Here is a 7,649-nt window from a genome sequence, read left to right on the forward strand (position 1 = left end):
CTTTTTGTTTAAAATTTATTATTTTGTATTGATTAGTTTGTGAATTTTTAATATTTTTCTTTTAAAATGATTATGATATTTGTTTTTATTTAAAATTTGTAATAAATATCATTAGATATTTGGTATTTAACCTTTGAACTTTATGAGATTTTAGTTACTAGTCATGTGTTGTAGATAAATTTACTTATTTTTAATTAAAAAGAAAAAAAGTTATAACCCGACAACCCAACCCAATCTTTTCAAGTTGGGTTGGATTAGAGACTTTATTTGGGTGTGTCAACCCAATCAACCTGAATTTTTGAGTTAGTCCAAAAAAACATCATCAACCCAACCTAATCCAACCCACATACCCCTAATGGTTATATGACTAATAGCTTATTTTTATCTAATTTTCACGTAATGGCTCTCTGATTGATATCTTATTTCTATCTGATTGTCATGTGATTTGCATCAAATATTAAGTTTTTTGTAATTTCTATATTTGATTGTCACGTGATTGTCATGGGATTATTATCTGATTAACAACTAAATTCTATTTGATTGTCATGTCATTCATATATGACTGCTATCTGATTGTCATGTGATTTTCATTAGATATTAAGTTTTTTTCTTTATGATTTCTATTTGATTGTCATGTGGTTGGTTATGTGATTGCAATCCGATTTCTATGTGATTGCCATGTGGTTTTCATTATATATTAAGTAATTTGTTATTTCTATTTCATTGTCATATGATTGATATCTGATTGTTTTCTGATTTCTATTTGACTGCTATGTAGATATTAAGTACTTTGTGAAACTTATATTTGATTATCATGTGATTGTTATTTGATTATCTACTACTTATATTGTAGATGTGAACGACATTATATTACCTTTAATTGTTAAATGTTAAGCAAGAAGACCTCGAAAGTAGAGAATTCCTTCAATTGGTGAATTGGCAAAACACATAAAGTGTAATGGTTGTTAGCATGTTGGTCATAATAGAAGAATGTATAAATTTACACCTGTTTGAACAATTATATTGTGGATATCAAAGATATCTTTGTTATTTGTTTTCACGTGAGTACAATAGTGTATTAGGGGACAAATTTGTCAATTTTTTTTAGTATAATAATAATCTATCATCAATAAATAAACACTAATCACATATATATACTTTGTAGCTTTTTTATCCAGTTAATGCTTTTAATTTCATGGTTGGTATTATGATCTCCCCTCACAAACTTTAGTATGAATGTGATAGATGGTTAAATGATATCCAATAAGTGACTATTGCTAATAATATACCCAAAATGTTATACACAATTTTGATAAGTGATACCCAATATTAATGTGATCGGTTGCTAAGTGATATGAACAACATAAGGTATATCAGTATCATATATATATATATATATATAGCTTAATACACTATTGATAGAAACCTGTGTGCTAATATGAAAGTATAACACAAAGTATAAGATGATAATTATCTGACAAAATTGTTTAGTATATTATCAATAGGAAACATAGAGGCTACAATCAAAGTCTACAAATTAGGTGAAATATTTTTCAGTTACACTATCATTTTTGTTATGAAATATCCCGTTACAAAATTAAGAACATGTTTCATATGTATATCTAGCATCAATCAATATTCCAAATGTACCATCAATATATCTAAGAATTCTACATTCATTCAACAACTTATTTTGAATTTAAGCATGCATACTTCATTACATAAGCATGAAATTCCAAGTGTATCAACAATATATCATATATAAGACATTAGTGTATCAAATATCAATCAATAAATATTTGAAAGAAGACATGAGTGTTTCAATAGTATATCTAACATAAATTTGAAAGAATTGAATTCCTTAATGAAAGCGCGTAATCACTTTGCCCCAATTTTGTTATAGAAATTAAACATATAGAACAAAGCAAAAATACCCATAGCTACATTCCTATGAACTATAGATTATTTCTTTGTCCATTAATTTTACTGTTTTCCATAAATCAAACCATTCACAAATTGTTTGTATTAGTTGGGTCAACTTACAATTTTACCCTTGTAATCCTCTAATAAACAATCTTGTTTATAGTTTGACCATAAACAAAAGCCCTTCTCGGGCTAGTGAGAGGGTAGGGCCTTATTGTTCAAGTCCTGACATCAACACTTGGAACAACCTTTCTACTAACCCTAAAGTCGGAAAAGAGTGAATTTCATCTTGTGTAACTATGTTCCCAGCTCCCCACTCAATATCATCCTCAAACTGATAGGCACATTGATTTATAAACTAAGGCTGCTCTCACCCATACAAATCAAAGAACGATCCTCATGAGTAGGAGTTCGTAACTCACTCAGGATTGAAATCAAGTTATATGGTTATCGATCGAAATATCAATCTCTTCAGTTAACGGTGTTACAAAGAAAGATTATATATTTCGTGGTATGGTCTTATACAAATTCATTGTATAGGATATACCCACTTACATGTCTCCACATGAACGATTAAGATCAAATTGTAACATTTATAACATTTGAAACACTTACAAAATGGGTCGTATCCGTAGTGTTACTAGGATAAGGAATCCAACTTTATCCATGTACATAGACCTTTTAAGTTATTACTTAAACATGATTCACTTGTATATCTATCACATAGGGTTCAAGTTACCTTAAATAACCTTGAATCTTAATTTATTGGATTTGAGTTGTGCAAAAAAAAAAAAAACACTTTATTTATTTCAAATAAATATTACTTTATTTATTATACAATTTGTCTACAAAATTATAGACTACGAGATTTAGGACATAAATCCCAAAAAAATTACTATTCCAAGTATACGAACAATATATCTAACAACAATCAACGTTCTGTCAGTAAATTATTTTGAGTTTAAGCATCTATGCTTCATTTTATAAGCATTATTTTTTAAGTGTATCAGATACCAATCAGTAAATATTTGAAGTAAAATATGAGTGTAAACAACATATCTAACATCGATCAACACTTGAAGTATATCAGTATATCACACACCAATCAACTTTTAAATATATTAATAATATATCAACAATATACGATAGAAATCATGTAACCAAAAGTATAAATAGCAATCAAATAGCAACATGATCAAATAACCTTCAGTATTACATAGTAAACATGAAGGGATTGAATCCCAATGTGGAAGTAATTTATCACTTTGCCTCAATTTATTATAGAAAAAATCGCATAACAGATACATAAAGAATTAGGCTAAACATGCTGTATACAATAATTAATTAGGGAGGATGAATTACAACCTTTGTACAACCAATTCTTAAAGACATTTTCCCAATCTTCTAGATCCACTACACAATCAAATCACAAGAAAGACACAATCATCAATCTTCTCTGATATTCTCTTTGGAACAATGAAGCTTGTGGGAGCTTTAGTGTTCTTGGAGAAGGGGAAGGAAAAACCAGAGAACTCTTCTCTATTCCTTTTTTTATGTGAGAGTGAAAGAGAGCTACTCTGTATTTTTGGATTTGGTATCCTAAATATCATATATTTTGTAGTTTGTAAAAAAAAAATTATATATTTAATAAAATAAGAGGTATTGTATTAATATTTAGATTGCATTAATTAAATCCAATAAATTAAGATCCAAGGTTATATTATGAAACTTACAACATGTATGTGGTTGACGTAAAAGTGGATCATGTTTAAGTAATAACCTAAATGGTTTGTAGTAGATAGATAAAGTTTGGTACCTTATCCTGGTGACATTACGAATACAACTCGCTTTGTAGTTGTTAAAATTGTTATAAAGTGCTACAAATGATATATTCCAGATCATTCATGTGGAGACATGTAAGTGAGGGTATTCTATACAAAGAGTTTGTATAAGATGGAACCATGAAATGAATAGTCTCTTTATATAACACCGGTGCTAGAAGAGCCTTGCATTTCACTAAGATGACCATAGATGACTTGACTTTAATCTTGAGTGAGTTGTGAACTCCGGTTTATGAGGGCAATCTTTTAATTTGTATGGGTGAGAGTGGCCATGTTAGTCGACTCAACAAATCTACTATTTCAAGGAATTGTCTGAGTGGGGACCTGGGAATACAACTACATAAGTTGAAATTCACTCCTTTTCGACCTTAGGGAAAGTAGATAAATTGCACCCTTAATAGCTGAGTCCGGGTCTTGAACAATGAGACCCCAACCTCTCATTAGCCCGAGAGGTTTCAGTTTATAGTTGGACTATAAATTATTTGTTCATTAGAGAAATCAATGGTACTTAAGGACTTAGAAGTAACTACAGGGATAACATGGTAATTTGGCCCAGCTATAGGTATGAACAATTTGTGAAGGGTCGACTTACGGTTTATTGGTTATACCCGTAGACACAGAAACATATCTACAGTGCGAAAAGTGCAACTATCGGTCTTTAGTGGAATGATTGGTAGTTAATGAATATTGATTAATTTAATTAAAGAGTTTAATTAATTAATCTCATACCATTGGAGCTTCTAATCTGTAAGTCATAAGATCCCCTTGTTAACTCGCTAAAGGATAAGTAATGAGGAATGATTTGAATTGTTCAAATCACTTGAAGAAATTTTATATTAATATAATTAATATATAATGTGGTTAATTATAGTGTGATATATAATCCAAATTATGTAAGAGGGAAATATTTGAATGAGACTCGAATATTAAATTCATATGGAATTACAGTATAAGAGAAATATATTTGAATGAGATTCAAATATTAGATTTGTATGAATTGGATTCATAAAGATATGTATACATATAAATATGTGATATTTATATGTTAATTAACTTTATATTAAATATGATTTAATATATTGATTAATTAACGGTTAATTAATTGATGATTGGAGGCTAGTATAAATATGTGATATTTATATTAACTAATTAACCTTATATTAAATGTGATTTAATATATAGTTATTTAATTAGTGTGTTAATTAATTAAATAATGACTATTTAATTATTTAGCTTTAAAGGTGGAAAAAGGAAATCTTGGAGAACGGGTTAACCATTCTCTAAATAAATATTTCCTTATGGCTATTTAGGGCTAAGGGTTTCATTTGATGAAAAATCCGAGCCTCCACATATAACTCTCTAAACAATTTCTCTCTACCCTTTCCTTTTCCACTTCCAAGTGGCTAAAAACCACACTTCTATCCCTTGAAATTTAAGAGAATAACAAGGTTACACTTACAGTGGTGTCCTTGTGTGTTGAAGAGTCGTTCGTGAGAAAATAGGGAGGAAATCGAGAAGATCGGGATTCGACAAAGGTAAAATCTTTTTTTCCCTTTTCTTCTTCTTTAATAGCATGCTAATTAATTGATGTTTATCTTATATTCTTCATATTTGGGGTGTTGTATTTTATTTCCATAAAATCGAAAAACTAGATGCAAGGCGATCTCATGCTTTCACGAGAATTTGATTCCCTTCATATATGTCTTAGTCTTCTAGGATTTAGATTAAAACGTGAGGGGGGTTAAATTCCCTTGAAGGAACCATTGAAGGTCCTTAAGCGAAAAACGAGATCGGACTCAAATCCAAAATTTACAAAACATCAATTTTACAGTAAAAACATACAGAAATTATGCATCTAAAAATAATTTAGAGCATGCTAAAACTAAATTACAGAAAAGTAAAATGAGTTTCAGAACCCTTACCTTTGAAGACCGATTCTTCTTGAAAGAAACCCTCGAACCAAAAAGGACACCACCACGATGAAACATTTATATTCTTTAGGTGAGAATCTAGGAGTTTATATGTGCTTTGGCTATTTTGGAAGAGGAAAAATTGAAAGAGATGAGAGGAGGAGAAGATGGAAAAAACCCAAAACGTTTTTGTATTTTTCTCTGTGATAGTCTATCTGAAAAATAGGGGGAGAGGATGAAGATCACCAATCACCCCACTATCACGTACTTTGAGAGAAAGAGGAGGAGGAAATTACAACTCCCTCCCAAAAATTGTTTTCTTTAAAAATAAAATAAATTAATTAAATTAATTTTAATAAAAACTTTAATATATATTTATATGATAATCACTTTATCATATAATATATATTAAACTATATGTTATATCAAATATAACATATAACCTATAGTTTAATATTGTATCCAATACAATATAACCTATAGTTTAATTCTCTCAACAACGATATTTAATATAAATCCTATTTATATTAAATTTAACTATATGAATTCACATAATTAATATTTAAATCATATTCAAATATTTATTTCCTCCCAAATAAATTTTATATTATAATGTATCAAATACATTATAGTAATTATATCATATAAATTTATCTACTTACCCCGACGTTGAGGAAAAAGTTAATTTCTTCTTGTGTAACTGTGTTCTCAACTCCCTAATTAGACGAATCCCCAAAATAGTAGGCTTTTTGAGTCGGCAATCTGACCACTCTCACCTATACAAATTAAAGGACCGCCTTCATAGGTAGAAGTTCACAACTCACTCAGGATTCAAGTCATGTCACCTATGGTCATCATGGTGAAATATAAGTCTCTATTATGAATAGTGTTATATAATGAGACTAGTCATTTTGTGGTTTGGTCTTATAAAGCTCCTTTGTATAGAATATCCTCGCTCACATGTCTCCTCATGAATTATCAAGATCAGATCATTTTTAGTACTTTACAACATTTATAACATCTACAAAGCAAGTCATACTCGTAGTGTCACTAGGATAAGGTATCACCCGTATGTCTTTACATGCATGTTTAAACTACAAGATAACCTTGGAGGTTAGTTTATTGGTTTGTGGGTTTAATACAACTAAATGTCAAATAAATAATCACATATTTTATTAAATAAATAAAAATGTTCATATTCAAATACACTTCTCTCTCGTTACCTATAGTTTAATATGAATCAAATTTACATTCAAATTACTATATAGGTTTAATATGAACCAAGTCATATTATTTAATATTTGAACCTCAAATATTATTGTCTCATATTATATATTTTAGATTTGAATTTAATTTAAAGAAACTATATATTATAATGTATCTATATACATTATATTAAATTGTATCATATACAATAAATTTTCTTAAACAATAATTTGAACACTTTAAATTTACAACACCTAAATCCTTGTTTATTCTCGTTAAGAGCTAGCAGATGACCTTATGAACATACGGTTATAAACTCCAATGGTACAAGATTAATTAATTAAATTCTTTAATTAAAATAATCAACATTCATTAACTGTGGGGCACTTCACTACTAACTCATAGTTGCACTCTTATGAACTGTAGAATATTTATGTGTCCATTGAGTTTTAACCATTTCCTATAAGTCAATCCTTTACAGATTGTTTGTAACTATAAATAGGTCAAATTACCATTTTACTCTTGTTGTTACTTCTTGCTCCTTATGTGTCACTAATCCTCGAATAAACAATATGTTTATGATCCAACCATAAACAAAATCCCTATCGGGCCAGTGAGAGGGTGAGGTTTCATCGTTCAAGTTCCGAAGTCAACACTTAAGGGAATAATTTATCTACTTATCCTAAAGGAGGGAAGAAGTGAATTTCGTCATGTGACTCTTGTTGGGATTGGTGTCATAATTCTCTCGGAGTCTCGTTATTTGTATTGA

This window comes from Benincasa hispida, chromosome 3 (assembly GCF_009727055.1).
Source record: "Benincasa hispida cultivar B227 chromosome 3, ASM972705v1, whole genome shotgun sequence".
NCBI lineage: Eukaryota > Viridiplantae > Streptophyta > Magnoliopsida > Cucurbitales > Cucurbitaceae > Benincasa > Benincasa hispida.